The 19,497-nt window shown below is 44.9% G+C and overlaps 1 long non-coding RNA gene across 2 annotated transcripts in view; it reads left to right on the top strand.

Annotated features, from left to right (window-relative positions):
- LOC112544342 (uncharacterized) overlaps positions 1 to 15,218 on the top strand; it is a 43,021-nt gene extending 27,803 nt beyond the window's left edge. Inside the window, exon 3 of one of the 2 annotated variants that reach the window (XR_012902030.1) lies at positions 14,692 to 15,218. This is a non-coding gene — a long non-coding RNA (uncharacterized LOC112544342). Of the gene's footprint in view, positions 1 to 10,614; positions 10,672 to 14,691 lie in introns of those variants that run through there. The other variant, XR_012902031.1, reaches the window with a different exon arrangement.
- Positions 15,219 to 19,497: the final 4,279 nt, after the last annotated feature.

Raw genomic sequence — 19,497 nt, 5'->3', positions numbered from 1 at the left:
TAACTGTTCTCCAAAACAAAACAATGTAAAACTTTAGAGCCTACAAGTCCACTCAGTCTTACTTCTTGTTCAGCCAATTGCTAGGACAAACAAGTTTGGTTACCTTTACAGGAGATAATGATGCCCTTTTCTCATTAACAATGTCACCTCAAAAGGAGAACAGGCATTCTGAGGGAGAATTGTATGTCTCCCGCTTGTTTTATCTGCATTCTGGCATATATTTAATGTTATAGCAGTCATAGATGATGTCCTATCACATGTTGTTCATTTAAAAAATACCATCATAGATTTAACAAAACACAAAGAAGGTACCAATGTCCGACTTTTAAAGATTGCTATAGCACTCGATCCAAAGTTTAAGAATCTGAAATGCCTTCCAAAATCTGAGAGGGATGAAGTGTGGAACATACTTTCAGAAGTCTAAAAAGAGCAACACTACAATGTGTAAACTAAAGAACCTGAAAATCAACTTTCTGCTGGTGACATCTGACTCAGGTGATGAAAATGAATATGCATTGGTCTGTATTGCTTGGAATCATTATCAAGAAGAACCTATCGTCAGCATGGGTGCATGTCCTCTGGAATGGTAGTTAAAGCATGACCAGACAGAAGAATCTTTAGTGTATTAGGCACATAAATATAATTTGACTCTGGCTATAATAGACCCATGCAAACACCTGTTCTAATTTTCAGCTGACATTGTAAACAAGAAGCAGGAAGCATTATTTACCAGTGTAACCAAACTTGCTTGGCTGAGGAATTGGCTGAAGAAGAAGTAGGACTGAGTGGGCTCTAAAATTTTCCATTGTTTTATGTTTGAATGCAATTATTTTTTGTCCATAATTCTACATTTGTAAATTACGTTTTCTTGATTAAAAAAAATTACACTACAGCACTGGTCTCAGGTGAATTGAAAAATACAATTTATTTTGGTTTTTACAAATTTTGTTTAGAGACATGCATGTTAGTAAAATGTTACAATAAATCAGGAACAGTACAGTTACTTTTCCAGTGCAGACTTTGAGAAGTCAGGCATGCTCCTCTGCAGACAGAATCTGACAATTATAGGAAAAAACCTCAGAGGACAAGAGAAGATCTGGTCAATGATGTGGCACCATTCAATGTTTCAATTACATAAAAGGGATCAAAGAAGAGTTAGAGAGATGCAGGTCAGAACAGAAGCCACTGAATTTTTTTCATAGCAACCTCTATGCCCATACACTCATTTTCACAGTCAGGTAATTACCTTCCGTTCCCCCCCCTTCCCCAGCACACTCCACTCATTGTGAAAGCAGCTGTGACTTTGACAGCTGGACATTAACAGCTTTCTGAGGTTTTCCAATAGCCCTTACCACTGAACAGCCTTGTTGAAAGACATCTCTAAAGACAACCTGATGCGGGTTTCTATGAGTTTATTTTGTGTGACACAACCCATACCAACCACTCTGGCCCCTCTGGAAGCCTGTAATATCCCTTGGGTTTCATGGGAATGCCTCACTCAGAATGAGTGGTAGGAGGAGGCAGGGAAGCAACCAAAATACACAGAAATGTCAGTGCCTCTCATTGTCAAAGTGGTACTTCAGAGCATCCCTGTGGGCTCCACAGTCAGCATTAGTGTCTAGCTGTTCAAACTGTGAGTCCAGGCTCACAGATAAGTTGTAATCAATTCAGTGGATTACAATGAGCAAAATACCACTCCATCTGCTGACTATCTAACAAATCTAAGCAAAGTAGGAGCAAACTGTATTTACATAAACACATCCAAGGTCTCTTCCCCCTTCTAACTAGCTGTAAGGAAAGCGTTCCTCCAAATCCTGCTTGCAGAAGTATTGTTCTTTGCAAGAAAGTGATTGTCAATATTTATAACCCAATTATACACATTTTCAAGGACTTTGTCCCCAAACTAGAGAAATGCTATTTGTATAAAGCAATAGTGACATCTGGTGGCTATTATTTAAATCACAACTCTCTATATGGATAACAAATGTAATTTTTCTTTAAGGGGTGGGGAACCTTTCTTGGGGCGGGGTCTGCTGACTCACAGAAAAATCATTTGGGGGCTGCACAAAAGTGAGAAATTAAGAAAAACAATAACCCCCTGACTGAAAAGCAGAAAGGCACTCCCCAATGTTCACATTTCCCTTGCATATCAGAGCTGGGGGAGGGGTGGAGGCAGGCTAGTAGATTTTGTGGGGGGAAAGCCTCCAGGCAGCGCTTTACTATGCCAGACAAAGGGGGAGGGGTCGCAGTATGTGGTGCTGCTTTCACCCCACCAGGCAGAGCCCATAAATTGGATCCCGCTCTGGCTTGCCTGACTCCAGCCTGCAAGGCTTGGGCACCTTCCCCCCACAGTGGAAAGCAGCACTGGCACTGCATCCCCAAGGGGGAGTGGGGAGGATCAGGCCAGCTGGAGCACCGCATGGGCTCTCCAGTGCAAGGGGAGGGGGGTGGAAATCTAAGCCTCGGGGGCAGGATCCAGGCAAGCCAAAGACTGGAGCTGGCCCCCAGGCCTTAAGTTCCCCACCCCTTATTTAAGATGTGGCTTTAAAAATTTGTCCTAAACATTGCAGGGGGATTTTACTTTTCTAACATTGTCTTCTGTTTTCTCTCTCTCTCTTTTGTGTATATAATACTTTTGTGAAGGAATCACAGTTTATTTCCATATATCATGCAAAGATTCTTAGGAACAAAAAGTTAAAAACACAGACCTTTCACTATATGCCCAAAAATCTTGTATTCAATGTTGTGACTCCAGAACACATCTGTTTAGCATGCACTGTTATCCAATTTGTTGGGCAAATGAACTACCTGCTGTGGATGCAAATGTTGGTTTTACAAAGACCTAATGGACCAATGAAAAGTGAGGCCCCCATTCTACTAGGCACCACACAAACAGTAGCGGACAGCTTCTCTAGGGCATGGACTGCGATTTAAATAGGCAAGACAGATAGAAGGTGGAGGGGAGGGTCAAACGTGCAAGCAATATGAACAACATGACAGTAGCAGATGTCATGTTTGCTCTGTACATATTTAGGCTCTGAGGGTGGTCAGGCAAACCCCATCCACAGCTCAAGGCCCTCACCTTAACGAGAGGAGCTTCTTACCTCAGGTCTCAAATGATTTTAGGGACCAAGAAATGGGAAAAAAACAGGGATGAGAGTGAAGGTCAGAGGGACAAAATCAGGAATCTAGCTGGGGACACTGAGCAGAGAACCCTGAACAGCACCCATGGCTCCTCAAAGGCATTCAGGGAGTCAGTGGACATGCTGGTGGAACTCTATGGAGACCTGGCTTCTGTTTGTTCTGTAACAAGTATGTTCACTGTATTATAGTACTCAGCCACTAGGTGGTCCCATGTGTAACATATCTTAGTTTTTCATAGCCAAAGCCTTGCAGTGCATTAAACACATGTCTTTGGGAAGGAAGTCCCTGTCTGGTACAGAGGTCTGATCTGATCTGAACAGCCCTGCATCCTACCATGTATAAGATGTACACTAGTGCCAGAGGAGAACAGAATAGAAGATAAACAATGCAGGATTAATCTCATCAACATGTCATCCTTCAATAACCCAAAGAACTTCCACTTTAATGGAATTTTACCAGGACATTCAGGAACCAAGAAAAATATATATTTAATCTTTTATAAAAGCTCTGCATGCATTGGCTGAAAACTAATTTAGGAACTGCACAAACATGAAAATCAGAAATAGGCTGGTTACCGGGTTAATAAAGAACCTGTCACCCCAACTACAATCAAAGACATACTTAAATCTATCTTGAGCTATACAGGTAGCAAAACAGTGTGAATTAGTCATATAGTAGAACAAGTATGGACGTTTTCCATCTGTTTGCTGTACCAAATCAGTCAGGGAATTGACTAATATTGTAGACAGACAATTTAGCATGTGTAATGACAGAGCGTGCCTGGACAGTGAAATGGAACATTATGGAAAGACTAATAACTTTAAAAATTGACCCCAGGAACAGACGTGACCATCATCTGTGAAGGGGACTTACAACCACCCTCAACCCTTTCCAGAGCTGAAATCACCTGACACAGTCCTGGAGGTATTCTGAACTGCGTGGGCTAGTTTACCACAGAAACAACTTACAAAGACAAAAGCTTTGATCACATATATGGTAAATGCAAAGACCAACAACCTTCTCAGCTGCAGTGTGGGAATCGCGACTGACTTAATGAAAAATGAAGACGTATTCGATGAAGTATTAGATGTTTGTAGATGGAGAGAAAAACTACTATAAATATCTGTTAGAGACAATGCTGAACCATATAATGACATACAACTTGCAGGATTCCTACACCATTATGTCATAAAATGGAAAGAATGGATTGGTGCAATCAAGAAAATTTGAGCCAACAGCATGGCATGCCCCAATGGTAACACTTAAAAAGAAAAATGGTAAAATACCAATGTGTGACTCTTAAGGCGCTTAATGAAGTTAGAGAAGAATATATCCTCCCAACACGGGGTAACTTCCTTCCCAATATGAAAGTAACTACAGTATTCTCCACGAAGGGGGGGGGGACAGCAGACTTGATGAGACCCTGGGAAAGATGTGTGTGTGTGGGGGGGAAGGGCTGGCTCATCACTCCCAGAAGGCATGGGGCCTCAGGCAGAAGTGGGGTGGCTAGGGCAGCCACCCCTTACAAGAGCCATCCGGAGTGTGCAGTGCAGCACTTCAACGGTGATTTTAAGAGCCTGGGGCTCTGGCTGCTGCTGCTCCTGCAGCAGCCAGGCGTTTTGAGTCTTTTGAATTGCTATGCTCCAGGACAACTGCCCCCTTCTTGGCAGGCCTGATTCTCCAAATCAGATACCTCAAGTGAATTCTGGAAAATTCCTTTAGCCAAAGAAAGTGCTAAATGATCTAAACATGCTTTGGGAGATTTTTGCTTGAGAAGATTACCTTTTGGGATAAGTAGTGCATTTAAAATTCTCCATCTCCCCAGTGGTAGAACTGTTAACAAACCCAAATGGACTTGTAGTCTTCAAGGGTCGTGTTTTGATACTGAAAGAATACCACAAAACTATAAACAACATTGTAAACTGAAGACCTCTGTGTAAATTTGAAAGAAGCTTGTCTCTGTCACCAACAGAAGTTGGTCTAATAAAAGGAGTTACCTCAACCACCTTGTCTCTCTGATATCCTGGGTGTGTTTATCTTTACAACACAAATGTAAAGATTAGCTTCAGTTTAGACTGACTAAACAAAGAAAAGTGTATTTTCTGCCTAGTCTATTCAAGTTTATGTGACAGAGAGAGTTGGAATCAGTCTTACCCCTGGGAAAAAAAAGCAGTTTGAGATACACCAGAACTGAGGTGCATGCTGGGGATGGTAGGTTATCTAGGTCGATTTCATTCTAAAGTGATAGAATTACTGAATGAACTATAAAAGTCCAACACATCTTGGTTTTGGGGGACAAATCAATAAATCATCAACTAAAAAGTAAAAAACAAAAAATCTCAACAGCTCAAGTTCTCATGTCCTATGATTTGAAGAACCCCACAACTGTCACTTGCAGATGCAAGTGACTATGTTGTAGGTGGTGTATTGTTGCCACAAGCTTGGTTCTGACTGCTCAGAATCAAGCTTGTGGCAGAAAAATGATGCGTACAGTTTGGAAAGGAGCTCCTGGCAAGCACATGGATATGTGAGCACTTGTAGAGATATCTGTGGTGTACTGAATTCTTTTACACTGAAAACAGACCACACATTGTTTGAAACCCTTCTCAACACAGAACACCTGGATCAAGTACTGAGATGAGGTGCCAATAACAGTTGTTAGATATGTTCTTTTGAAAAATTTGGCAGTAGCAGACACTGTTAGTGAGCCCAGCATCACACTCAACTCCCCATGAGCTAATAATGAGACTGAGACTTTTCAGCTTGGAAAAGAGATGACTAGTCCCAGAGGCTACGTCTACACTGGCCCCTTTTCCGGAAGGGGCATGTAAATTTCACGAGTCGTCGTAGGGAAATCCGCGGGGGATTTAAATATCCCCCGCGGCATTTAAATAAAAATGTCCGCCGCTTATTTCCGGCTTTTAAAAAAGCCGGAAAAGAGCGTCTAGACTGGCCCCGATCCTCCGGAAAAAGTGCCCTTTGAAGTAGGAATAAGAGCCTCCGGAAAAGGGCACTTTTTCCGGAGGATCGGGGCCAGTCTAGACGCTCTTTTCCGGCTTTTTTAAAAGCCGGAAAAAAGCGGCGGACATTTTTATTTAAATGCCGCGGGGGATATTTAAATCCCCCGCGGATTTCCCTACGACGACTCATGAAATTTACATGCCCCTTCCGGAAAAGGGGCCAGTGTAGACGTAGCCAGAATGTTTCAGGTTTTATTAAAAATGCATCTTAAAATCAGCATATACTGGATTCTCACAATTCCTTAAGAGAAACATCCATTTTAGTCTAACTGCCAAATTTGTAGAGCTGTCCATGAGCCCCCAAATAAAAGCCATTGTGCTATTACATAGAGAAGGACGGATACGTTTGTGGTGACGACACCGAGCTGGGGACTTGGGAGATCAAATTTTGATCTGGCACAGCCAATCTTGAGCAAATCACTTCAGGTAAAATTTTATGTTTTGTTTTCTAAGAAGAGCAGCAAGAACTCATAGTCCATGGAGGAGGGGTCAGGGTGGCTTTTAGATGCCATTTTGACCTTCTCATCTGGGTTGTTATGGGAGCTGAAGAAGCCCTTGGCATAAATTTGGTCAGCCTGGGAAGCCTGTCTAAATTATGGCAGCCTCCGCCAGATTGCACCCTGGGAATCTCCACAGTGCTACATGCTACAGATCCAACATGTCCCTTCTGCCATCCGTCCCAGCCTCAGCATGCCCCCTATGCCAGGAATCCTTGGAAGGCAGATTTATGGCATTTCCAAAAGGGCCTGCACCAGGGCAATCTGTCGCCAGCCGGAACCTGGAGGTTTTAAGGTCCTTTTACGCCGCTCTGGCCCCTTTATCTGGTTGAAAGGAACTTATCCTTAATCTTACCATGCCTCAAGTCCCCTTTTGTAAAATGTGGCTATTTTCTTTATCTATAATGTCTTTAGATTGCAAACTCCCTGGGGCAGATACTTTCTTATACTGTGTATTATTACTACTTATAGGCTGCGTCTAGACTGGCATGATTTTGTGGAAATACTTTTAACGGAAAAAAATTTCTGTTAAAAGTATTTCCGCAAACGAGCATCTAGATTGGCAAGTGCCTTTGTGCAAAAGATTTGCTTTTGCGCAAAAGCATCTGTGCCCAGTATAGACGCGGTTTTGCACAAGAAAGCTCCGGTGGCCATTTTCGCCATCGGGGCTTTCTTACGCAAAAAATTCCTGTCCCTGACTACACTGGCCCTCTTGCACAAGAACGCTTGCGCAAGAGGGCTTTTTCCCAAGTGGGAGCTTCAGAGTTCTTGTGCAAGAACACTGACAATCTTACATTAGATCGTCAGTGTACTTGCGCAAATTCTCATGGCCAGTTTAGACAGCTGGCAAGATTTTGCACAAAAGCAAATGCTAGATGCACCCACACTGTGTATTGCTTCTTATATTGTGTATTACCCACAGAGTTTCTTATCTTGGCTGGGCACCTAAACACTGCTGTAAAATAAATAATTATTTCAGTTGTTTGTATTAGGTCATTTATGACTTCTAAAATAATTTAGTTACAGGGATACTCTATTTAGACTCACTGTAGAATGTTGTAAGTGTGAGGCTTTAAAACCTTTCCACTACAAATCCTTATTTTCAGAAGCTTATAACTTACTGATAAAAGTTCCCACAGACAACTTCATTTGTGATTAGATTTTATTCTCCCACCCAATTTGTAAAAGTGCACTTTGGCAATTTTTGAATGAAGAGACTGTTAAGAAAATAACAAGAGAGGCTAAGTGGGTGAGGTAATGCCTTGTTTTGGACCAACTTCTGTTGGTGAGAGAGACAAGCTTTTGAGCTTACACAGACCTCTTCTTCAGAAGAAGAAGTCAAAGGCAACATTCACAAGGTAAACTGGAAACTTCTTCATTTTGCCCAGTGAGACCATATCCATTTGAACTAAGTGATTTTCATTTTGTGTAGCCTTCTGAACCATTGACACATAGATTTAAGGAATACTTAAAACTTTGAGAAATCCCTCAGATCTGCAGATCAGATACTGTAGGGATTGCTTCATTTCAGCAGACTGGTATGATAGACCCTAACAAATGTTATTTCCATGTTGTCTAAAACATTGGAAAAATGAATGTATTGACTTTTTGGAACAGAAGGATAGCATGCATCTTTCCCCATTAAGACTTCTGGTCAAGTTTTATAGTTGCAGGTACAGCTGCACCTCTCTTCCTCCTGGGCATCTAGCCCTGATGCTTTTACTTTTCCTGTGGTGGTATCATTGGGGTTATCTGACTAGGCTTGGCTCTTGTGTTTCTTCCCTTTAGGGCTTTGTGTCTGATGGTGAACAGAACAGATCAAAGTTTTGTATTAAAAACGAAGAAGAGAAACAAAACATTCAGAGAAAAGGATTTTAAAACAACAAACCCATCCATACGCCTCTATCTTACCTAAAGACCATGCATCTTATGATGATGACCCCTGCAGGTCTAGATTCTTCTGACCCCTCAAGAGGTGGGTGAAAGCCAGAAGAGCTCCCCAATGTCTATGGCCTCCCATTTAGAGAGTCACCTTTTTTCAACCAGAATTCCTTGTCTGCTCAGTTTCAGAGCTTTGTGGGCCTGGTAATCAAACCAGTTTCTTCGGATCAACAGGAGGACAAAATAGTTTCCATTGGATCAGTGGCTCTCCTTTTGTCCTGTAACAACCCTCAAGTATTTGAAAAGGGAGTGATGTGTCACATCAAGCTATTGTTTTGCTTTCCAGCCTGCTTCCTTCAACCACCCGGTTAACATGCAGTATTAATACATGATTAGAGCAACCCTTCTTTTGCCATACAACCATTCACATAAGCCAGATTTTCTTTAAAAGGCCTGATCCAAAGCTCACTGAACTAAAAAATCTTTCCCGGAGCAGGCTTAGAGTTCTGCTCTGAAAAGGGACTAGATAAAATGCTAAGAAGGTGCCAACATGTTCCCTTGAAGGGGTTCAAGATTCTCATATGCACCTCCCTGTGGCAGTGTCTGGGAACTGGCTCTCACCCCATTTGGTGCTCCCTTCCACACTGTGGCCCTCTCTTTCCCTGTGACTCAGGTCTCTCCTCACGTTTCAGCCCTCTGACCACAACACTGTGTAATTGCCTCTTGTGGGGTAACAATGTCCCATTAGACAAGCTGTCTGGATACCGCCTCAGACAGTCTTCTGTTCCATATCTCCAAACCACATGTGCCTCTTTTCCTAGAGACTGGTAGGGGAGCCCTCCCTCTACACTGGGGTCCAGCTCAGGAATCCACTAACTGACAGACAAGATCCGCACACTCCCACTTCTTCCTTGGACTTTCTCGTATTCAACCTCTGTCAAGCTTTCTTCTTTGTATCTCCTCTAATTGACTCTTCTTTCCATGCTAGGTTTCTTACTCACCACTTATCCATACTCAGAGAGTGACTGCAGATTTCTTCCTTGCAGCCTCTCACTTTCTGGTTTATAATCCTATCCCAGATCCATGCCCTGATGGGTTTTCTCTGCTACTTGGTGCTATTGTTTCCTGATTCCACTCCAGGTGCAGCATAAAAGGATAATTAGCACTGTCAGTCCACATTGACCCATACAGGGCTTGTGTGGGGCACAGCCCCTTCACAGTCCTTCATATGACTGTCCTACAGTGTAGTTGCTGGGCCTATGAGCAAATGACTCCTGCATATTCTGCATATTCTCCAAGGCTTTCTCTATAGATTTTAGGACAATCATAGGTATTATAATTCAGAGAAAATGCATCTGTATTCCCCCTTTATGGCACACCTAATGTGCCCACTCTTAGGTTTCCAGGTCCCCAGCTGTCACCTCTCTTGGGAAGAGACATGTGACTCTTTTCCTTTTAACTAGGGTTTTTTTCCAGGCTGCTTAGGGTAGCCAACTCTCTGTTTTCACAAAACCAAACACCCTTGCCCTGCCTCCTGCTTCTCTTCAGAGCTCCTATCCATGACCTGCCCCTTTTCTGAGGCCCTGCCATTGGTCACTCCATCCCACTTCCCTCTGTGGTTCTCTTTCCCACCCTGATTCACTTGCTAATTTTTACTAAGCTAGCTCAGGGAACTAGGGGGTGCAGGCTCTGGGGTGGGACTGAAGATAAGGGGTTTGTATGCTGGAGGGTGCTTTAGGCTGGGGCTGAGGGGTTCAGAGGGTGGCAGGGCTTGGACAAGTGGTTTGGGCTTCAGGGGTGCCTCATTGGTGCAGGCTCTGGGTGGTGCTTACCTCAGGCTGCACCCAGAAGCAGCAGCATGCTTCTCCCTGGCTTCTGCATGGAGGTGAAACCAGGTGGCTTTGAGCATTACCTTGTCCTCAGGTGCTGCCCCTGCCACTCCCATTTGTCAAAGTTCCCAGCCATATAGGTTATTATACCATGCACATCTGCATAGTATTTGAGTGCCTTACAGTACTGCATTAAGCATTCTGATTGACATCTATCATTTGTTTGTTCTCTCCTCTCCCCAGCGCGACGGTGTGCCATGGAGTGTTTTGCTTTGGATATATGAAAAAGAGAGAGAATGTATGTAAATATATGTTTATGTTAGAAAAAAGACAAAGAAAAGTACCTTGCACCTTGAGTGGAAAGTGAGATATTTGTGATGGCACTTAGTTCCTGGGGGAGATCATTTCTTTTACTCCTGTTTCTCCCGTTAAACTGACATTTCTAAGCCAAATCTGACAGTCTTTATCCAAGCAAAACTTCCACTGATTATGCCCTTAGATAGTATTTACTGTATCAATACACCATGAAATGCAGAACTGATGTGTACTTGCAGAAGGCCAGCTTGTACCCAGGTGGTACACAAGAGCACCAGAAAACTCCCACCTTCCCATTGGGTAGATCTAGATTGCATCCCTCTGTTGGCAGAGGGATGCAGATTAGGCAGGTCGACATTGCAAATGAGGCAGGGATTTAGATATGCTGTGCCTAATTTGCATTAAAATGGCTGCCATGTTCTGCCAACTCAGCACTTTCTCAGCAAAATGTGGCAGTCTAGAGGGGGATCTGTCAAGAAAGAAAGCCTTTTTCGACAGAACCCTTATGCCTCCTGCAAGGAGGTTTACAGGATCTGTCGAAAAAGCCTTTCTTTCTTGACAGTTCCCCCTCAAGACTGCCGCTTTTTGCGGACAAAATGCTGAGTCTGTAGAATGCAGTGGCCATTTTTATGCAAATTAGGCACGGGATATTTAAATCCCTGCCTCATTTGCAATGTCGAGCTCCCTAATCTGTATCCCTCTGCCAACAGAGGGATGCAATCTAGACATACCCATTATGTCCTCTTTCCATGGAGTGTTTCCACACAATGACAGAGCCTGCACTCCCACAAGTACAGAAAGTCGTCTCACCTAACACCCTTAGCATTGTTGGTTGGTTATGGAAGGAAATATGCACTGATTCAGAATATTCATACCACACATTTGCATTCACTCTAGGTACTGGAGGACCAAATAGTCTATGATTTTAAGTAGAGATGTTAAGAGTTGGTTAAATAGGTAGCCGCTGAAAATAAGCTTTATACTGCAGAGCCTGCAGCAAAACCTCCCTAGGAGTGGGGCTGCCAGCCCTTGCCTGCCTGGCTCCCTGAGAGTGGAGCTGGCAGCTCTTGCCCACTGGGCTCCCTGGAGGGAGGCTTCTATACCCTGCTGCAGTGAAGCCGTCTCCCTGGGAGCCGGCTGAGTGTTTATCAGTTAAACATTTAGCCTGTTACACTCTAATATCCCTAATTTTAACATAACTTTATGCAGCATGAATGCTAATGGCCTTCAGGATTTGTGCCTCTTTGAGGCCCAATCTTACCCAGAGCTCCATTTAGTCAGTGGAGCTTTGAAATGTGCTGAATACAGGGGCTATGACCACTAGGCACAATCTGCTATGTCAATATTAACTAACTACTAATAAGTTGAATTTTATATTTCTAATGGCCAATTATGCTGCTTTCTCAAGTGAAATATTAACTATAGCAGAGTAATTAGCAGAACTATCTGGGGTATCTTTTCAAGGCTGCGGCTCTTATGCATGGCTTTGCAAAATGAACAAGGACCATTTCTGTCAATTCACCATAGATTACAAAAGATTATTGGGTTCTAGTTTCATCCTAGAACAGTTGTCTCTCTGAGCTGCCTTGTTTTGGAAGATGAAGCAGCCGAGAAACAGAACAGTAGTTCTAATTCATATCAACTCTGCTTTCCTCAACAGCTCATTTTCTTCCCTTTGTCCCTCCCCCTTTCTCCCCCTTCTTTGCTGCTGCTGAAGGCAAGCTAATTAGGCTGTTCCCTCAAGAAATACTCATTCTGAGCCATAATAGCCACATCAGATAGACTGCTAGAATAAAACTCTCCATAATATAATCTTATAAGTGCCTATCAGCTTGTCATAATGTCTCCCTGCCTGTTTTCCTTTCATTCCTCACTTTGCAAGAAGAATTGTCTCATCCTGTTTTCTATTTGAGTGTTAAGCAAATTCACTTCAAAAATTTATGAAATAGGTTTCTTTAAACATGTTTTTTATTTTCCCCTCGCCTCCTTTTTATTTATACGTTTCCAAGGCATGAAACAGCAAATGTTATCCAATAAAAATACAGGATATATTTCTGTAGCTTTCTTTTTGTGAATGCTTAACCTTCTGTTAACCCAATATATTAAAATTCTTCAAACACAGAGTAGCAATGTTCATAATCTCCAGTTCATTATCTTAATTAGATCTGTCCTATATTATCCCACAATTGATTCTCATTACTTTAAAGGTGATCAGCCTTGGAAGGGGATGTGAGCAGAATTCACTGAATTCTATTGTAGCAGCATTTCTCTGATCTGCCTTTGAATCTTTCAGGTGCAATAATGATAATGCTACTGGTATGTTTAATTAAAATTTGTATTTAAATGATATGAATATTAATTTGGGGAATGAACTCAGGAATAACTCAGGGGGGTAAAATGTCTGTAATGGCCCAAGGATGTGAATCGAGTTTGGGATTCCCATTAAAATATAAATAAATCTTTAAAAACTATGAAAAATCCAATGTATACCACCCCACAAACTATTAGTAATGCTTTGCCTAAGTAGAGTATGTCTCCTCAGGTAACATTTTGCCTCATCTGCCATTAGTATTCATCCTTTGATAACAAATTATACCACAAGCACTTGACATACAGCCCTGCCTATGAGCTAATACCCTCTGCTAAATCTTCATTACTTAATTAAGAAGGGTTATTGGCCTTTGAAAAATCTCAAGTCAAAGTGTTATATCAGCAATAGTCAGGTTACCTCTAATAGTGTTCTTAGGAAGAAAATAGCAGCTAAGATTAAAAGTGACTCCCCAGAAAGTTAATATGGCACCCAGGAAACTACTTTGGAGGGTCTGGGAAGGACAAGAGCAGTTCAAGTCTTTGATAATGCAGTTTTCTATATCCAAATCCCCCTTGGAGAAATCCAGCACGTCAATACTCTGGGCAAGGAGGTTGACAATATAGCTTTTCTTTGTTCCGTGAATAGCACCAGCAAACAATATCAAAATGGCTCCTGTTTCTTTATTGTCATTTTTTCTGAACACAGGAAACATCAAATAATGAACAGCTCTTGTACAGCTTATCTGCTGTTGCAGGATGCTTTAAAAAATAAGACTACAAAACAAAGATAAAAGCTGTTTGGTATAGGAACATCATGTGAAGTTTAATGGGTGTTTGCCAGACAGTGTTTTGCCGGCTGTTAGCCAGTTGCCTAGTAAATTCACAGGATGCACATTCTAGAAGATTTCCTGAGAATAAATGAAGTTAATGAGAAATTCCAGGCTTATTAAATGGGAGGACAGAAATGCCTGATTTTGTGTATACAGCCATCCTGAGAAACATGCCCCTCTTCTGCTCCATCCTCTCACCCTTGGCCTTATATATTGAAGCCTCTATGTGAGAGTGCTTCAACCACCATATATATTGTCTATTCCTGGGAAACACTGACCCTGGCCCATTTTTGCACAATCTCCATGCAGTCCAGCCACTGAATAGAAGTGAAAGCATCACACAGATAGTTTCTCCATGGACACAGGAGAAGACACGAACTTCGGGTGAGATGGAGGGACAACGAATGGACACGGGGACGCCCGGTCACATGGTCGCCTACCATATTTGCTTTTCTTACTGAGCATTGGGATGGTTTCTTCCTATACCTTTAATAAGTCTTCTTTAAAATACTGCCAGCTCTCCTGCACTCTTTCCCCCTTCATGTAAGCATCCCAGGGGATCCTGTCCATCAGCTCTCTGAAAATTCGAAATAGCCAAATCAAAATTAGCGCTGTGTAGAAGCTTATTTTGAAATAGGGGGCCTCCAGACCTTCCCAGGGTGCCCTGGTGGCCACTCTGGGCCAAACCAGGAAAAGGGGCATGGGTGCAGTCCTGGGCCAGCTCACACTCTTGGGGATAGCAGGACATGCAAGCACATCGGCTCTGATGGTGCGGAGACCTGCCATTCTCGCCTTGCAGAGGGGGGCTGAGCTTCACCCACTGTGTCCCCAGGGATAACTGACCTCTTCTCTTGTTTCTCCACAGCCACAGCAGCTGCGAGTGTAGGGCACACCACCCCACTGAGGACTCCTCCTGCACGCAGGCCAGCAGGGTGACCCGGAACCAGGAGGAATACTAGCGGCAGCACCTGGGGATCCTGTGAAGGCAGGTCCGCATCCTGGAGCACTGGGTGCATGAAGACTTGCAGCTGTGGTGGGAGAGCTGGTGGGAGCTGCTTGCCTAGGGCCGTGCCATCTGTGACTACCTGCAACCACCTGCAGATCCTGGTGCAGAGATTGGTGCCTCCTGCCACTCCAGCCCCTGCTGCCTCCCCAGATATCGTGTCTCCTCCCACTCCTGATCTCCCTCCTGCCTTTTCTTCCCCCCGCCCATCCTCCATACCCGCTCCCCCCCCCCAGGGACGCCGAGGCCCCTACCCCCACTGTGCTGGTAGACAGGTGGACCAGCAAGACCCCCAACCCTGAGCTTCTCCTCCCCTTCCTCCCTTTGCCTCCCCCTTCCAGCTCCCTCCTCTGAGGTTTACCCCTCCCCTATTCCACCCTCTCGCCTCCCCTCTCCCGCGCTCATTCCCCCTCCCCTCCAGTTATGTTCAATAAAGAGAGTTTATTTTTGGCAACACACGTGTTTTTATTTTACATTAGGAAGGGAGGTTAAGGAGCGGAAAGTGGAAGGACGTGAGGGTGGAATGAGGCACAAGGCCCCAGTGGGGCATGCCAGGGAGACTTCACTCCTTCTCCATCTGGAAACTCTCTCGCAGGGCCTCCCAGATACCAACAGCCCCCGATGAGCCTCCTAGCTAGCAGCCATGCGGGGCTGCATGTACAGGCCAGCCAAGTGGTCGGCCTCTGCCATCCAGCCTGGCAGGAAAGCCTTCCCCTTCCTTTCACACAAATTGTGCAGCACACAGCACGCTGCTACCACGTGCGGAATATTCCTCTCAGAGAGGTCCAGGTGGGTGAGGAGGCATCTAAATTGGGCCTTCAGTTGGCCAAAGGCACCCTCCATCATGACGCAGGCCCTGCTGAGCCTGGCATTAAAGGCCTGCCGGGAGGGGTTGAAGTGTCCCGTGTAGGGCTTCATGAGTCAGGGCTGTAGTGGGTGGGCTGCATCCCCCTCCAGGCACACAGGCACATCCATGTCCCCAACCCTGATGTGGCGGTCGGGGAAGAAAGTCCCGGTGTGCAGCCTCTGTCACACGGAGGAGTTGCGGTACACCCGCGCATCGGACCAGCTGGACCAGCCCACATTAATGTCCAGGAAGTCGCCCCGGTGGTCAGACACAGCCTGCAGGATGACCGAGAAGTATCCCTTCCGGGAGGCCTGGTGATCTGGAGCATGGATGGGGATGTGCATTCCGTCGATTGCCCCCCCTCAATTGGGGAAGCCCAGGGTGCCAAAGCCCTCGATGACTGCGTCCACATCAGTGAGGCAGATGACTCTGTGGAACAGCACTCTATTGATGGCCTTGAGCACCTGCAGAGGGACACACAAAACTGAGAGTCACTGGGGTGCCAGGGTGGCTGACAGAGCTCCTTCCCCGCCACTGCCCCACACCTCCTCCCCAGGAGCAACCCCCCCTGCAATCCTGGCTACCTCAGGCAGTCCATAGTGTGGCTGGGACAGAACAAACCCTCCCAGGAAGGGGACTTGCATCACCTCCCCCACTTTTCCCTGGGGCAGCCCATTCCCTCCTTTCCTCCCCACCCCCAGACACAGTGGCTGGAGACTGCCATACCTGCATGAGCACTGCTCTGATGGTGGATCTCCCCACACTGAACTGGTTCACCATAGATGGGTAGCTATCCATTGTGGAGAGCTTCCAGAGGGCAATGGCCACATGCTTCTGGAGGGGAATGGCGGGCCTCATGTGCATGTCCCATCACTGCAGAGCAGGGATGAGCCACTCACAGAGCTCAAGGAAGGTGTCCTTCTTCATCCTGAAGTTCTGGGTCCATTGTTGGTCTCCCCAGCGCTCCAGGACGATGTGGTCCCACCAGTCACTGCTGGTGTTTAGTCACCAGATGCGGCGGGGTACGTTGGCATCCAGGCACTGCTGCTGCTCCTCCTTGTCCCCCAGGAGGGTCTGGAAGAGGCCCTGCGGGTCGGGCTGCAGCAGATGCTGTGGGGCAGACTCCAGCAATTGCTGCCAGGCTTGCAGCAAGATATCCAAAAAGAGCACCAGAGTGCCCAGGGGCAGCTCTGGCTTCATGGTGCCAAGTGCTGTAGCAACAAGGATTAAAAACATCCAGCAAGACATCCAAAATGAGCACAAGAGTGCCCAGGGGCAGCTCTGGCTTCATGGTGCCAAGTGCTGTAGCAACAAGGATTAAAAACACACAGAATTGTTTCCCTGGGATACAGCTTGGAAAAGTATCATGTAAGAGGTCTCTGAGGAGTAGCTGTGTTGATCTGTATCTGCAAAAACAATGAAGAGTCTTAAAGACGGGGGCTGTGTCTACACTGGGCCACTTATTCTGGAAAATCAGCCGCTTTTCCGGAATAAGCTGAGAGCTGTCTACGTTGGCCCTTGAATTTCCGGAAAAGCAACAACGCTCTACTGTACAAAATCAGCCGCTATTCCGGAAAAGCTACGCTGCTCCCGCTCGGGCATAAGTCCTTATTCCGGAACACTGTTCCGGAAAAGGGCCAGTGTAGACAGCCCAGTAGTCTTTTCCGTAAAAAAGCCACGATCGTGAAAATGACGATCGGGGCTCTTTTCCGGAAAAGCGCGTATACATTGGCCACAGATGCTTTTCCGGAAAAAGGGCTTTTCCGGAAAAGCATCTGTGGTGAATGTAGACGCTCTTTTCCGGAAATACTTATAACGAAAACTATTCTGTTTTAAGCATTTCCAGAAATTCATGCCAGTGTAGACGTAGCCTAAGGGTATGTCTACACTACAGTGTAAATTCGAGTTAACTTAATTCAAAATAGTTAATTCGAATTAAGCTAATTCAAAATAATGCATCTATACACAAAAACTATTTCAAAACAGTGTTTTGCTATTTCAAAATAACGCGTCCACACTGAGGGTGTGTCTAGACTACATGGCTCCATCGACAGAGCCATGTAGATTAGTTTACTAGACATAGCAAAATGAAGCTGCAGCAAGTGCAGCCGGGCTGATGGCAACGACTCCACGAGACACACCGGTGTGCCCCGGGGCAGCTTTCGCTCCATGTGGCCGAGTGCTGTGGTGTCCCGATTGCAGGCACTCAGGGCACTCCAAGACAGGACTGCTTTGCTGTCCCTCATCGACGTACACAAGCAAGCGGGGAATCTTGAGAACTGTCTGTCCGGGGTGGGGGTAGGGTCCCTTTAAGTACAGAGCTCAGTTAGCCTCAGGCAGCAGCCCCCACCACACTAAGTCCTAACCTGATGCCCTGCCAGCACTGGTTCTGGCCAGCCTTAACTTCGATTCAGGGTCCACTCAGAGTGCGTCTTGACTACATGGCTCTATCGACGGAGCCATGTAGATGAATTTACTAGACACAGCAAAATGAAGCAGTGATTTAAATAATCACGCTTCATTTACATCAAAACGGCCACCTCGCTGTGCCAACGATCAGCTGGTCCGGCACAGCAGGGCAGTCTGGACACGCGGCAGTCGACAAGAGAAGACTTTGTCGATTGCCACGGTAAACTTCGTTTCACGAGGCATAGTGGAGCGGTCGACAAAGTCTTCCCTTATCGACCGCAGCACGTCCAGACTGCTGCACTGTGCTGGATCAGCTGATCGTTGGCACAGCGCGGTGGCCGTTTTGATGTAAATGAAGCATGATTATTTAAATAGCTTCATTTTGTTATGTCAAATTAGCTGGTATTCCTCCTGCAATGAGATTTACCAGCTAATTGTATTTAGGGCTTTAATTTGGAATCCCGTTTCACTGCCGTGCATAGACGCGGGCAGTTACTTTGGGCTAGTCAATTTCTAAAATGGTGACCGGCTGGGAACATACTAATGAAGCGTGGGGTATTTATATCCCGTGCTTCATTTACAATTTCGGTTGCCCTCATTAGCCTCCCTAGATCGAACTAGGGGGCTAGTGTAGACATACCCATAGAGAATAAGATAGAGAATATCTTATTGCCTTTATATAAAACCATGGTATGCCCATATCTTCAATACTGCATACAGATGTGGTTGCTCATCTCAAAAAAGATATATTGGCATTGGAAAAAGTTCAGACAAGGGCAACAAAAATGATTACGGGGTTTGGAACAGGTCCCATATGAAGAGAGATTAAAAAGTCTGGGAAAAGAGCTTAGAAAAGAGGGGACAAAGGAAAGATACAATAGAGGTCTATAAAATAATGACTGGTGTGAAAAAAGTGAATAAGGAAAAGTTATTTACTTTTTCCTGTAGGAGAATGAAAGAGCCTGAAGGATGGGCCTGGTGCTTGAATCAAAGTAAGCAAGAGTTATACTATGAGTAACAGACAGGCTGTGTCAAAAGTAGATGTTTGTTTGCTAGTCAATGTCTTTTGGCACTAGAACTGCTAGCACTGATAAAATCACATGAAGTATGTAAATACATTCCATCAGGACAGTACAGGGACACCCAGCTGAGTACAGGGAGTATACAAAAATGCACCCAACCAAACATTTATCATCACTGATGGAGAAGGAAATCTGTCAGGATGTCACACCAGTGAATCCTGAATGTACTGTATTGCTGTCCTGAACTACTACAGTTCCCATAACATAAGAACTAGGGGTCACCAAACGAAATTAATAGATAGCAGGTTTAAAACAAACAAAAGGAAGTTTTTATCCATATAACACATAGTCAACCTGTGGAGTTCCTTGCCAGAGGATGTTGTGAAGACC

Source organism: Pelodiscus sinensis, chromosome 2, assembly GCF_049634645.1.
Source record: "Pelodiscus sinensis isolate JC-2024 chromosome 2, ASM4963464v1, whole genome shotgun sequence".
Lineage (NCBI taxonomy): Eukaryota > Metazoa > Chordata > Testudines > Trionychidae > Pelodiscus > Pelodiscus sinensis.
The sequence above is the reverse complement of the archived record's forward strand: the minus strand, read 5'-3'. Positions and strand labels throughout refer to the sequence as shown.